This window comes from Canis lupus, chromosome 12 (genome assembly GCF_048164855.1).
Source record: "Canis lupus baileyi chromosome 12, mCanLup2.hap1, whole genome shotgun sequence".
NCBI lineage: Eukaryota > Metazoa > Chordata > Mammalia > Carnivora > Canidae > Canis > Canis lupus.
In genome coordinates this window covers 38679687-38695050 of record NC_132849.1, presented here as the reverse complement: position 1 = coordinate 38695050, position 15364 = coordinate 38679687, and the positions used below count along the sequence as shown (strand labels likewise).

General features: G+C 40.5%; 1 protein-coding gene across 11 annotated transcripts in view; it reads left to right on the top strand.

Moving 5' to 3' along the window:
- The window catches only part of LTBP1 (latent transforming growth factor beta binding protein 1), a 392301-nt gene that overhangs the window by 148942 nt on the left and 227995 nt on the right, over positions 1-15364 (top strand). The window contains exon 1 of one of the 11 annotated variants that reach the window (XM_072770570.1): positions 15230-15347. The exons of the other annotated variants lie outside the window; for them this stretch is intronic. The gene's annotated coding sequence lies outside the window, so the exon portion shown is untranslated. Of the gene's footprint in view, positions 1-15229; positions 15348-15364 lie in introns of those variants that run through there. 11 annotated transcript variants of the gene reach the window in all.

The following is a 15364-nucleotide window of genomic DNA, read 5'->3' as shown; positions in this document are numbered from 1 at the left end:
TGGCAGGAAAACATTAAACCAGGAAATGTGTATGTGTATGTAAGGCTGTATATGTATGTGTATGTATATGCATAGATAGGCATGTATATTCAATCACACATATAAATGTGTGTTATTTAAAGAATTACTTTTTTTGCAGCTGCCTGCCATTATCCATCTGATGACTATCCATTTAAAAAAAAAATTGCGTGTAGCCCTATCAGTGCTTCACACATTTGCTCTTCCAAGGTCCCAGCTTTTTAACTAGATGAAAACTTGCAACAGGCAGTGGTTGCTCTTGTGAAAAACATCATGGTTTTAAAAAAAAAAACCTTGTATCCTAGGAACAGACATAGAAAGCTTTGGGGAAAAAAAAGAATCTGGACGGCAGGTGGGAGGGCGGTGGTTGTGGCTCCCTTTGGTCGATGGCCCCTAAGGCTGCTTGTGTGGGATTGAGTGCTCTCTGCTAAGGATGTCTGGAACCGTGTGCACCAGGCAGCTGTGCGTCTTGTTTGAATGAATGCCCCTTCATGGCTACAGGTGCATCTCCTGATGGCCGTTGCCTGCCTCAGATCCAGCAGAAGCCCCAGCTCTTCCTCCCACACATTCATTTCCCTTCCTTGCAGAGCCGCTGAAGCAGGCTCTGCTTGACTTCAGAGGGCTACAGAGTAATACTCTCCAAACAAAATCTTTTGATATTTTTTCCCCTTTTACTCATCATTCAGAAATATCATGGTGCCTTTGATGATTCAGTTAGGTAGATGCTATCTAGTCCAAAGGTCTTTTTCTTTGTTTTTGTAACTGTGGATATTTAACAAAAACAAAACACTGTTTAAATGTGCTTTAATTTGTTTTTCCAGGGAGAGAGGGAGGCACATATATTTTGTTAGTATTTCCCTGACCTGTTGAACTTTTTTCATGACCTTTTTTTTTTTTTATCCTGGAATAAATAATAAAAATGTAGATCTTATTTACATGTAATTCTTTCTTCCTGCCTCCTCCTTGCCGTGGCTTCCTCGTGGGTATACTGGACTTTCCCACCCATTGATTTTGAGCTTGGCTATGTGACTTGCTTTTACTAATGGCGTGTGGGTGGAATGACAGTGTGCCAGCTCTCAGCTCTAAATTGGATGGTTCCACTCTTCCTTATACTATGAAAACCGCATTTTTCTCTGGTCTGCTGACATGCCAGTTCCTTTGGCTTCTGATTTCTTAGATTAATTTAGGGCAGAGGATTTACTTTTTAAGACAATCTGGACAATTGTCAGTCTCAGAGCAAATGATACCATTTTAATCTGATAGGTTACACAGTATCCTACTATCCATAGGATAGTAAAAATGCTACTCTGGGTGACCTCTCCTTCTTGCCACTGTGGACTTAGAAGATGGGTAAGCACTTGACCTAGGAAAACCGGTCTGAGTTGGCCAGCTGCCCTAAGGTGGACTGACAAAAAAACATTCCCTCAGAGGGATGATACTGATGAAGTAAGATTAATTAGAATATTTCAAGAATTTGTAAGTTAGAGTTGAACAATAAGCAACTGGAACAGAAAAGAGAACACCAAGTAGAAGAGGAAAAGCCGAGAGAGGCTTTCATGTTAATGTTGGATCCAAGAATGAAGTTCAACAGCATTTTCTGGATACAGGGCAATATATAATGAGTTGCTGAAAGTACTATGTATTTTTAATGTCTTCCCAGTTATTTAGGTATATATTCTAGTCTCCATAAGGTCTGGCTTTATGTGGCTGGTCATTCCTGTGTTGTCTTGAGATGTGCATCTCCCATATTACTACGCACAGCTTTAACGTACAATCTCATCACTAGAGAGCATGTGCAGTGCTCCCCCACCCTGCCATTGTACTGTAGGCAGAGACCCCAGCTAGCACACAGTCTGTTTGAACCCTTCCCTTTAACAGCTGCGTGTCTTGATGTGTCAGAGCACCAAAGGCTGTCTTTTAGAGAAGAAACCCCAGGTGCTTTTTTTTTTCTTCACTCCCTTTCTCCTGTCTATACCCTATTCTTCCTGAGAAAGCTCGGGGTGTTGATAGATCTACAGGCAGGTGGGTGGGGTCAATTCTATCCAGGGAACATTGAGCACTCAGAATTGCTCTGCCTGGCCTGGGCTTTCATAAAGCCTGCAGTATTACCAAATTTATATCTCAGTACCCATTTGGGTTTTTAATAGAAATGTTTTCAGCTCTTGGATTCTTGCTCACACCGAATGGAGAATGTCTAGCTTCAGTTCATTAAAGGAGTATGGACAGGAACCTTTCCAGTAAGACCCCTGAAATCCCATCATGCTTCCTATGCATCTTTTTCTGGTATGGGTTTTCAGGCAACCACAGTGGGGTATGTGTGCAAATACCTGTCAGACATGCTCTTCCATGTCTTGAACATGGAAATAGAGTAAAATTAGATGCCTCTTTTTAAAGTTTTAAAAAGACTCTTAGTGGAGAAAGTGATTCATAATGTTTCTTGTCAGAGATCCCAGTTTCCAAACCACACCTTAATATACCTCGAGAACATATAATACGTATTTTTAAAGACCTGCTGAAGGTATTGGAAATTATATTCTTGTCTCTGAGCATCAGATAATTAGGAAATTTGGACATAAACTCATTTGTTCCCACCAATGGCACTATGTAGATTCCATCTTTCTCTTTTTCCTCATCTGTGTAGTACTTACTGTATGCTAGCCACTGTATAAAGAGACGGATATGCATTAAGTCAGTGTGTTACATTATAACATTAGTATATTAATCATTTTAAATTTACCCTACATGTATATTCATGTGAGTTTGTTAGGAACCAAAAATATAATGAGTTTAAAATTACCAAAACCAATCTATTCATTGGGAAGAGTGCTACTTTATCTGATACGGTGGCAGATGGTAGCTACACTTGTGATGAGCATAGTATAACCTGTATAGTTGTTGATTCACTGTGTTGTACACTTGAAATGAATGTAACACTGTGTTTCAACTATACTTCCGTAATAAAGGTGGAAAACAGGAGTGCTACTTAGCTCTTTATGTGTTATTTTTAAGTGAGTGCAACCCTAAATTTGATGACATTAAAACAAAGCTGTCAACTTTATTGTTATATGCAGGGCTTTAATGATAGTAACTCTTAAAAATTATCTAAACTTAGAGTTTCTGGCAAGAATTGTTTAACTTAATTACAGAATAAGCCATTCTAATCAGTGGGTTTCAATTTGTTGAAATCCATTTTGATACCTTTCAAACCAAGTCAAGCAATCAGATCTTATCTGGAAATTATGTAGGAATCAAAGTCCACAGTGGAACTTTACTTGATTCTAGAGTCTTAAATAATAATTATGACCATAAAGCAAACATCTTGAGACGAAATTTTCCATACTTAGAAGCTCTTGTGGGTTTTGCTATCTAATATATCATGGGGTAAATGTCACCACTAGTTTGAGCTTTCCCTCACAGTTGCTCCACTAAGAACTGACCACATGTAATGATATCCTCTTGGGTTTGCATAGTATTTAACAGCTTATGAATTATACCCATACAAATTATTTCATATGGCCCCTGCCACGGTCTCACGAGGTAGATGGGTTGGGTGGCATTAATCTGTGTCTTTTTTTCCACTCTAGTTTGCAAGATCCTGGAGGGTGGAGCCTGTGACTCGTTTCACTGTATTCTTTTCCATTGAACCTCTGAATATTAGTTTCTCTGTCAAATAAAAATCTTAGCAGTTATTCTGTAGGTCTGTTGTAAGAGTGAAATGAGGTGAGTGAAACCTAACGTACTGCCAAACATATAGTATGTGCTCAGTCTGTTTCCTTCCCTTGCTCCAACCTTCCCAGGTGCTTAGTATCCTGTAGTTTTCATAGTAAATGCTCTTTCGAAGTGTAGGAGAAGCATTGGGCAGTGAGGAAAGAGGGAAGGCTCACACTGAAATGCCAGCTCTACCATTTCCTGACAAAACGACCTTGGTTAGGTTTCTGACGAATATCTCTTAGTTTCGTAGTCTGTGAAGGGGTGTGAGTATCATCTAAATGATAGTGGTGTACCTGTGAGCTCCATAGCTTAATTTAGGTGCTCAGCACACGAGTCCATCATTTATGTAGACAGTGCTCTGTACATTTAGAAAGATCTATAAATTCAGTTTCTGTGTTCTCAGAATCTAGGGAAAAAGAAGCAGAGAAGTGTGTGTGTGTTTATATTTTACTGTGTAACAAATTAATCCAAACCTTAGTGTTTTTTTTTTTTTTTAAAGATTTTATTTATTTGAGAGAGAATGAGAGCCAGAGAGATCACAGAGGAGGAGGAAGAAGCAGACTTGCCGCTGAGCAGGAATCCTGATTTGGGGCTCGATCCCAGGATTCTGGGATTAGGACCTGAGCCAAAGGCAGACACTTCACTGACTGAGTTACCCCAGCGCTCCTAAACCTTAGTGGTTTAAAGCAACAAATGTTATTTTACAGTTTCTGTGCCTCAGAAATTCAGAAATACCTTAGCTGATTGGTTTTGGCTCAAATTCTGTCATGAAGTTGCCATCAGGGTATCAGCAGGGGCTGCTGTCATCTGAAGGCTTGCCTGGGGCTGGAAGATTTACTCTCAGGGTGGCTCACTCACATGGTATTTGGCAGGAGACTTTGGTTCTTTGCCATGTGGACCTTTTCCTGGGCTCTGTAAGTATTCTCATGGCCTGGGAGCTGGCTTCCCCCCAGAGGGAGTGATTGGAGAGAGAGAGAGAGAGAGCCCAAGACAGAAGCTGCAGTGCCTTTTGTGATCTGGTCTCTGAAGTTGAAGCCATCACTTCTGTTTTATTCTATTCTTTAGACAAGAGTTCCTAAGACTAGCCCCATGCTCAAGGGGAGCAGAATTGGATTTCAAAAGAATTTGTGGATAGATTTTAAAACCATCACAGCGTTCAACAGGAGAGGCACTATCTTGAGGAGGGGGAAAGTGGAGAATGAGTGACCTAAAAAGAATTAACCTGAAAGCTGGAGAAGTTACAATGTACGATTACACATCAATTCATTTTTTTATTGGCAGTTAATCATTTTTCAATCTTATTTATCACATGATAAATACAAGCTCGATCTAACACAACTTTGAGAAAAGGGATGTTTAGGCTGAAATCTTTTCTAATGATGAGTTCTATTGAATTTGGCATTAATCCCTTAGAGAGCATCATTGGGGCCATTTGATGGAGTCATTTAGAAAACTGAGCCAGAGAGAATTTCGTGCTGTGGGGAGGAGAACAAAAAGTAAATGACAGAATCTGTATTCTGCAAGCTTGGATTCCTCTGATTCTGTACTTCTAAATTCAGCGATTAAAAATGCCACTTTTCTTCCATATAGCCAATTGCTTCAGCGGATTTTTTTCTTTCAACAGAACCCATCAAACTGAAGAGTTGTTTTGGCAGTTACAAAATCGTTCATATCTTCACCTTCCTTAGGGTTTCTTACAATGAAATGCTTTCAAATTATATCTCTTTGCTCTGGACTTAAACTGCCTCTGTGACAGAATTGGAATTTCTGAGAGGCACATCAAGGTATTGTTTCCAGCTTGGCAGCTCCAGTGATTCAGAATACTTGCACAGGGTATAGGAAGTTTGGATCTCCAAAGTCTGCCCTGTCTTTTGAGTTCTTTTTTCTTCTTTCAGGCAGAATTTAAATTTTGTAAAGTATGCTAGACCATTTTCTTCTTTGTGTCTGCCTTGAGCATGAGAGGGAAGTTCCTAAACCTCCTTATGGAGATGATAGAACCCCAATGGCTCTCAACTCCTTTAAAGTTTTGTGACTTCCAGTTATTAGTTGGAGTAAAAGTTGCTTCTTTGCCCTTTTGGTAGACAGTGGAATGCCTGTGTATTCCTCACCTGGATTCATACTACCTTTGATTCAACTTCTCTTCATTTCCTAACCCTGCATTCTTTCCCATGGTGCTCCCCTCTCACCACCTAAGCGTTTTTTGTCTCAAAGAGGGAGAACCACCCAGTGGGATGTTCATTACAAATAGAGAAGGAGGGTAAGGATACAAATTGTTTTCTTGGGCTTGATTGAGGCCAAAGGAAGATTGGTAAAGTAGGAAAATATGTGTAAATTGAATTATGTGCTAAAAGCCAAGGGAAGATGGAGAGATGCACTGTCCAAACTGGCATGTCTAGCTTGCTGAAAGCTGTATAGAGAAGGGATAAGTGGGTTGGTTCAAAAGGATAAAAGTTGGAGAAAAAGGAAGAAATGTTTTCTAAGGGCAGAAAACTGTACATGAAGGAAGTAGGCATGTGAGAGAGGACTTTTGGGCATTTTGGTTCAACTAATGCCCAGGCTCTGTGTGGAATGCTGAGGATGTGAGGCTAGATTTGCTCTTGATGGGAAGGGGTCTCAACTTTCTTTGAAGGAGTTTGTTTTTGTCAGAAATATGTGTCAAGAAGATTTGTCAAAACCAGTATGTAAATAATACGGAATCCTAATTCTCAAAGTGTATAGTAGATATAATCTGGTACCCTTATGAGAAGTGGCCCCCACTTAATGGAGCTGTGATAATTCATGAAATTTTTTCTTTGGTAAACAAATAGCCTAGTAGGTGATCCGCCTTTTGAGTCAGACTTGCTTCTCCACACACACAAATAAACAGATGTTATTTATGGAAATGGTGAGTGATAGACTGATAACAAATGCCTCCATTTACTTCTGTTTGGAAAAACAACAAATGTGGGGATAAATAAAACCTAATTCTGTTCCAAAATTAATGCACAGAAAATTTGAATCATGTGAAGCATATCTAATCCCTGCTTTCTGTAAGGAGACCATGCAAGCTAGCCAGATTGTATGAGTACAAGACATATAAGTGTTCACTGCTCTGCACCTTGTTCTCTGGGCTCATGGACAGCAGTGCAATCCTCTCTTGTCAGTTGTAGAAAGCCTGTCCTCCCATGGCTGTGTGTGTGATCTTTAACTGTGTTGCTGCAAAGACCAGAATGGGTTTTTAAAGAAAGGTAGAGATATTCACTTGAAAAAAAAAATGCATCTTCTAAATGGTATTTCTCTCTTGGGAGACAAACTCTGAGAGGGAGTAGCATCTTGAATGTTGATGCCAAAAAAGAAAAAAAAAGAAAACCTCCCTGGACAAACTCACAGAACCCTTCCCAAGTATGGTTCCCATAATTGTGAGGATTCTAGATCCAGGTGGTGGACTACATTCTCAATTCAGTATTGAGAACATAGATACAGTGAGTATTCCCCCCTCTGCTCTTTCTTTTTTGCTTCATTTTATGTTATGAACTGAGTTAAGTCTTGTCACCTTGGGGATGTTTCTCTCAATCTCTTTCTTTTCCAAGATTTTATTTATTCATGAGAGACACAGAGAGGCAGAGACACAGGCAGAGCAAGAAGTAGGCTCCCTGTGGGGAGCCTGATGTGGGACTTGATCCCCAGACCATACCGAGGATCACGCCTTGAGCCAAAGGTAGACACTGAACTGCTGAGCCACCCAGGCGTCCCTCTCTCTCTCTTTTTAAAGATTTATTTATTTATTTGAGAGAGAGAGAGTGTAAGAGCATGAGTGTGGGGAGGGGTGGAGGGAGAAAATCTCCAAGCAGACTCCTCACTGAGCCCAACCTGGGGCTTGATCTCTTGACCCATGAGATGGTGACCTGAGTCAAAACCAAGAGTTGAATGCTTAACTGACTGAGCCACCTGGAATGCTTAGCTGACTGAGCCCTGGGAATGTGCCACAGCATTTCAGATGCCACCATCCTTTCTGGATAGATTGGCAATAGTAGATTTCCTGGTATTCAAGATTAGGAGCAGAGATTTCCAGATATGTTCTAGACAGGAGAATTTTTAAAGTCTTGTCAAAGGAACCACTGTGAAATAGCCTACTGCAGTTGCAGGATGCCATGACTGAGGTTCCTCAGAGTGTGGTCATCTCTTTTCCTGGACTGCAGTCCAGAGCCTGCCCTGAACTTTGCTGGGTATTCCTTATTTGATAGCTGATATATGCCTGCCTGAACAGTTGAGTCCCCTTGGGGAATGTTAAAGAAATTATTTTACAAAAAAAAGATCAGAATATGAAAATGTCAAAAAGCATTGGTTTGTTGTGTTAGTTTTCCACTTTTAGTATGACTTTATTTTTTTCCCCAAACACTGGATCCGATCCTGCTGGGTGAGCAATTTGTTGGGTAAAAGTTAGTCTTTTGACTGTAAAATATATTACACCTTTAAACATACTTGATTTTGTTCCAGAGATAAAAATAGGATCTTTTAAAAAATATTTTTAGAGAAGGGAACTTATGGTTGGTGTTAAAAGAGTAGAAATCCTGAGGAGAAAAAGGAAAGATGAAAACCAATCCCATGGTCTCAAGGTGTGTTGCTTAGAGTCCTCCTGGTGCAGTGGGTGTCTGGTTGGCAAGGCAAGATTGAAGGCTGAGAAAATGTGATTCTAGGTGACAGTCTGAGATTTTATGTCTGGAGTCAAGGTAAAACAAAGACTGAATGAAATAGGAAATTAGACCAGATTCCTGAAATATGTGGAAATTTGGGATGAAATCTACCATCTTTGTTGTGGATCTCTGACTAGTCTCTTGGCCAGTCTCCCTGAGCTGGGAACCAACATGTATTTCATAAAATTGTATTTATTTATTTATTTATTTATTTATTTATTTATTTGAGACAGAGAGAGAGAGAAGGCACATTAGCAGGGGGAAGGAAAGACAGGGAAAGAGAGGAAGACTCTTAAGCTGACTTGGCACTGAGTCCTGACTAAGATTATGACTTGAGGTGAAACCAGGAGTCTGGCACTTAACCCACTGAGCCCCTCAAACCATGTGCCCCTCAAACATGGTTGGTATATAGGGTGGGTTTTATGGCCCAGTGGCAATTCATATCAGGCTTGTAGAATCTCAATAATAATGTTTTTGATTTCCTAGTTCTTTGCCTGACAAAGGGTGTGGATACTTAGTAAACAACAACAAAAAATAGGTTTAAAAGCTCCTTATACATAATTATAACTCTTATTTACAAAATTAAAGGAAGTTTCTATCATGCGTCAGTTTGATTTGTGCATTAGTTGTTGTGAAACTGGGAGCAAATAATTGTTTTTCTTTTGAAAAAGTGTTTGAGAAATTTCCGTTTCCTGTTTATTCAGTTATTCTCTCATTGGCATGTTTAATTGAAAAATTTCAGGTTTTTTTTTGTCATTGGCCATTTTGGGGTAATGTTTTAATGATTTTGGGAAAAATGTGTTTTGTAATGATTGCAGGGTTTCCTGAATAACAATTGTGTTTTTGCTTGATCTGAAACTTTTATGGCTAAAACATTACTCTTTGACATACAGCAAAACATACAGCATATAGCAGGTATGTTTTGAGGCTAAAGGTTTAATAGGATTATTCTTTACTATTTTAACACTACTGGCAATTAACTCATAGATAAATGTTACTTATTTAGTTTCTTTCAGTGAAGTTTGTTCATTCAGTTACTGTTCTGGAGCACTTACTATGAGAAACATGTTGGGCGTATAATAGTGACCAGATACATTCCTGTTGGCATGGAGATTATATTCTCATGATGATAATCAAATAGTATAGAAAGATCATTGGTTGGTTGGGTGCACACACATACAAGGTAGAGGCAGTCCAGCCTAGAATTAAACATTTTCTATATGTAAGTTTATAGGTCATCTTTAAATCCATGAGCTAGAACAGGATGATATCATCTAGGAAGTCAGTAGGGAAAAGAGAAGGCTACAGAGGCTGAGCTCTGGGGCCCTTCCCTGGATAGGGTCATGAGGAGCAGTGGACAGCAAGGTAGACCCATGAAGGAGTTAGAATAACTCAGAAGGCCAGTGGAGAAAGTGTGTTACGAAGCAGAATGTCCTTGTGTGTCAGGCTGAATGTTCAAGGAAGAAAGACCCAGAAGGTTTACCAGTGAATTTGGCAATGTGGAGACCCCAATGGCCTTGACAAGGGCAATTTTGGTGAAGTATGGACAGCAACAGCTTAACTGCAGCAAAGTTCAAAAGAGAAAGGTTGGGGCGGCAGTGGAGATAGCCAGTAGAGCAGCTCTTTGGAGAAGTTTTGCTGTAAGGAGAGCAGAGAAATAGAGCATTACCTGCAGTAGAGAGGCATGGAGACAATATTCTTGATATTTTGGGCAAGAGCACAATGTGTTTGCATGCGAGCAGATGGGAAGAAAAGCAAGTCTTTGAGTCTGTAAAAGAGGAAGGGATCCACTGGTTTAGCAAGGGGTTAGGTGAAGGGGAGCTGGCTTTAGCTAGAACCTCTTCTTTCATCAAGGGGAAGGCAGGACAGCTACAGATACAGGTAAGTTGGTAGGCCTGGGTCTTTATAGCTTTTATTTTCTCAGTGATTCAGGGAGTGAGGTCATATAAGAGAGTACGTGACTAGGTTGCTGCTGTGTTTCTGCCCAGGTGGATATTTTAGGGACTGTGGTCACATTTTCAAGCATGGTATACATTTGATGCCTGCTTTTTGATGAGCAGTAGGCAATTCTGTAAGGAGCTCAGAATATATCCAGAAATTTACTCTTACATTAAGTGATTTAACGGACATATAGAAAGGCAAAGAAGAAGAATTTATTTCCTTTAATGTATAAAAAAGGAGAGGAAATCTTGTATAGATGTGTGAGAGAGAAAAGTAACTGATATAATTTCCTTGAGTGGATATTAATGGAGGGTTGAACAGGAGAGGAAACTCACATGGACTTTCCTTTAAATGTGTATCATCTGGGTAGCAACCAGTTCTTCCTCTGCTTCTTCACCTAGTTACATGTACCTGGCAAAAACCTCAAGAGATGCTACTGGAATGTAACTCCTAGATTCTTATCTGAGGAGGTGCTCAATCATACCTAGAAATCTCCTCTGAGTTTCCCTCTTGGAGGATGTTTCCCTCTTGGCGGATGTTCCAGGACTAGAGCCACCTGATGAAGTCACAGACGGTGATACAAGTTTGTTTGCATTGCACCTTTCTCGAGGAACACAGAGTTTTCTCCAGGAATTATTTTAGTAGTCTGTGAGGAGTTAAGCAAGCCTGGAGAGCAGAACAATGAAGCCCTGTTATTCTTAGCATTATTTAATACTTTTATGATTTGTCCTTCAAAGAATTCTTGGCCTTCGGGCAGCCATGGACTGCAGCAGGAGAACAAGCCCTTTGCTCCGTCTCTCACATGTGTCCTGTGTATTGAATCACCTCCAAAGTCTCTTTCAAGAGCCTCAGTTAATGCAGGGCAATGTCTTTTAAACACAGAGAAGGTGCTTCTCCTTCCCAGAGCCTATGCTACTTGGTCCCTGTTTTTAAAATGGGATGAATGGTCATGTGCTGTCACAGCATGAGGGGAGGCTGTATTTATGCATGACATCTGATGTGAGTCTTGAACTTGTTCTGTTCATTTCTTTGGCTGCCTTTGCTTTCGGTTCCATCATAGGCTAGTGATTGAAAGGTGGCAGCTGGGCTCTTTTCTAGACTGAAGTCCATTGGTCGGTGACAATTTTCAAATTTTTGAGTTTTTCTCTGTTAATGATTTGGAAGCAGAAGTGAAAGCTTTTCATACTGGGAAGATATTGTCTTCCCTTCCATCCCATTCACCATACACTCTGAATGTCTGTGGTTTGTTCTAAACCACGTACCAGTACCTCTTCCTGGAGGTTGAAATCTGCATGGGGTCTGGCACAACCTGCAGACAGGATGTTGACTCTTGAGTGTCTTGACTGACTGGCTGACTAGGAGGCCCAATGGAGGTGCTGCATGGCTCCAGGCAATCTGTGGTCCTGGCCAACACCTCAAAATGCAAGGTTTGAAAGTGCTTGCTTAGGATTTTGGGGACTGATTTGACTATGGGGATCTAAAAATGACATTTTTTCACCAGAGGGACCAAGCATGAAAGCCGTGCCAAGCAGTTTTCCCTATTAACTTCCGATTGGCCTGACTTTTGCTTCCCAAATTTGTAATTCTTAATCAGTGTTAGTGCTCCAGGGACAGTCTTAGACTACTGATTTCATCATGGACTTTAGTCTCCTTGCCGGTGAAGCAAGGCCTTATTAGACCACAGTGGAATCCGTGATCTCCATGGGGTTTGACAGTCTTCCCTGGGGTCACTTCATGTATTCTATATTTACTAGGTACTTCCTAGATGCAAGCATGTGGGGTTCTTGAGTATATGTTTACTCAAAGCATTTGAGGAAGGTGCCTCTTGCAAAGGGGTCTCTGGAGGAAAGTTCACTGCCACTGTCGCTAAATTCCCACAAACTCTTAACAGATAAGTGGTATTGTCTTGAGCTTGTCACATGTGAGGAATTTGAAACTCAGAGCAGTTTACCTTACTCTTGGGTACTTTGAAACTTAAACTGTACATGATACCCTAGAAATGATATATAGAATGCATAGAAATGATTTTACAAGGGGATGGAAGAGTGTATTTTCTAATCCATTTAATATTTATGGAGATCCTATTAGAGCTACAAATGACCATCTAGCGTCAAAAGAAGCTGTGAGCTTTTCAGTACTGATTTTGAGATTGTTGTAGAAGACAAGAGCTAGTGTAATGAAGAAATCAATTCTTTGTGAAGACAAGAGGACCTGCTAGGATTTTGTGTCTGCTTTAGAATTAGACTACTTTATAGCAGATGTTAGTAAAACACAAAGGGAAATATGAAATAAAATGTGTCTTCTTCCAAGAAGATGTGAGCATTGTAAAAATCAGAATTAAGTCATATGAAACTGTCTCTGCCTTTTGAAAATCCAAATGATTCCAGGCCAAAAAAATTTTTTTGGCAAAGAAATAGAATAAGTTTTAAAAACAATAGGCCCGGAGAATCTCAAGTGCCTATAAAGTGACTACTGTAGCTGAGAGGTGAAATGGGAATAATGATTAAGTGCTTGCTTTCTTTGGATGTCTCTCTTCGCCTAAGTGAGCATAATTTAGGTGACGGTATGAGCATCTGCATGGCAGCTGCTGGTGCCACGAGTTAATGCCAGAGAAGACAAAATAGTTGGCACACCATTTCTAATTTCATTATTGTACCAAGAGCCAGAAAAAATAGAAGTTTATATTCTTTTGAAGTGGCACGATATTGTCTCTCTCTCTTTTTTAAATGGCTTCACACACTTAGATACACAAAGTATTCTCAAGATATTTGTAAGCATGGTCTGACAATTTAGAGTGTGAGCTGGTTTGTTTGTGTGGGTGTATGTATTCTACTGTAAAAACAAAACAAAACAAAACAAAAAAAAAGCCGAGCTATATGAATTTCGCCTGACTCTGGAATCAACATTCTATTGTAGTTTTTTAAATTTCTGGGTGCACCCAAACATTTTAAATGTCGTGTAAGCATTCAAAGCAGTGGTTGCCAACTGTTTCTTTAAATAAAGTTTTATTGGAATATAGCCACAACCATTCATTGACATACTGTTTTTGACAGTCTGCTTTTCTGTTATCACAGCGGAGTTAAATAGTTGCCCAAAGAGTCCATTAGGCCTGTAGCCTTAAAATATTCATTATTTGGCCCATTATAGAAAAAGTTTCTGGATGCCATTTTGCAAGGTGCTGGAAGATCTGGTCAGCTCCTAGGATATCTCCCCACTTCACACTATGTGTCCTTTCTCTTGTCTTAGAACCACTGAATGAGAATGGGTAATATTCTTGGAAAAACATTTGAAAAGAACTGAGGCTATTTTTTTTCTGGAAGACTCCATGTTAAGTGAGAGGGCCAACCCAAGCTGATCTCTTCAGGTTCCTGCTAACTTGTGCATTCTTTGCTTACTTGGTGTAGTTAATTTTGAGTAGTTGAAGACTGTCTTGTGGAAGAAGCATTATTAGATTGTGAGACCATGGGGAGGGACCAGGGTGGGGATTAAGGGGTGCAACTGACACACTTGAGCTCAAAAAGGAAGAACAGTTGCTAGGAACAGCTTATAACTAGAATGTGCTATCCTAGTGGATAATGAGCTCCCTATCACTAGAGATGTTTAAATACAGGTTGTGTCAGAGGACCTTTGAGGTCCCATTCTATCTTTGAAATTCTAATGTGTGTGTGTGCGGTGTTTTTTTTTGTTTGTTTGTTTGTTTGTTTTTTTGTTAAGGTTTTTTTGTTTCGCCAAAGCTCAGATTTGACCACAGTTTATTTTGTTGAGGGCCTATAGAGGCCTCTTGGATGACTTCCTGAAAATATAATCTTGGTCAGACCAAGGCAGAGTTGCTTCTGGTAGGCAGGGGATAGCCACAGAAAGCCTGGCCTAGTGCTAGTCTCTTTGGCCACTAAAGTAACACAGTGGTGATAGGAAGGGTACTACTTCCTACCGTCCTTAGTCTCAGAGATGAACTGTTTGGGTCCAGCTGCTGCTACCACTTTGCTTTCTGCCTTGGATGCTGGAAAGAGGAAGGGCCTGGATGGAGGAGTAGGAGCATATCACAGACATAGAAGTCAGACTAGAGTTTCTGTCTTGTGCTCTGCCATAGAATCTATATTGAGACTTGGCCATGAATGGCAGTTCTGGGTGAGCTCATACACCCTCTGTGCAACTCTACTATTGCAGCACAAAAGCAGCCATAGATAATATGTAAAGGAGGAAGTGTGGCTGTGTTCCAATAAAACTTTATTTACAAAAACAGGGAGTGGTTCAGATTTGATCCCCAGCCCACAGTTTGCTGACCCCTGATAAGAGATACTGGAAGTCATATCTAGCTAGAAAACATCAGTTGCAATTCTCTCATGTTTCGGAGAAATGGTGAGATGACCTGTCCAGAGTCACATCATGGTTGAGCCAGGATTATAAACCAGAATCTGACTTTGAGATCAGTGCCCATTTTGTGAGTCTCTGGTGCCTCTGCTGTGCAGTCTGGTTATAGCATCTGGTTTTAAGGGGAGGGTCATGTGAATGCAGGAAATACCTGCCTGAGGTGGCCTGTGAATAGCAACAGCCGAGGGCTCCAGGATGGCAGTTTGACAGGGGCAACCCTTTAGCCTCGTGACCTGCCCTCCCTTTTTTTAGATGGACCCTGTTGACAGTAAAACAAAATACAGGTTGCATAAATTAATATGGAGAAATAATGCCCCAGAGTTGTGAAAAAGAAATGGGCTCCCACAGCTGCGTCACAGGATTTGATCACTTCAGCTGAGAGTGCCAGGAGATTTGAGACAGATGTTTTCAGACATGCCGCATGCCTAAAACATTTCCAGGGGTCGGACTGCAAATAGTGACTTAATAAGCGGAGAAACAGGGAAAGTATGCAAGTTGAGGACACAAGCGTTTATTCACCACGAGGTGCATGGCCAACCTCTTTGCATTCCATCTGCCTGTCAGGGTTGGCTCTTTCATGTCGTGCCCTCCGTATTGCTCTTCGTCTGCCCGTGAATAAAGTGCAGCATTGTGGTTAGTAATCCCACTCC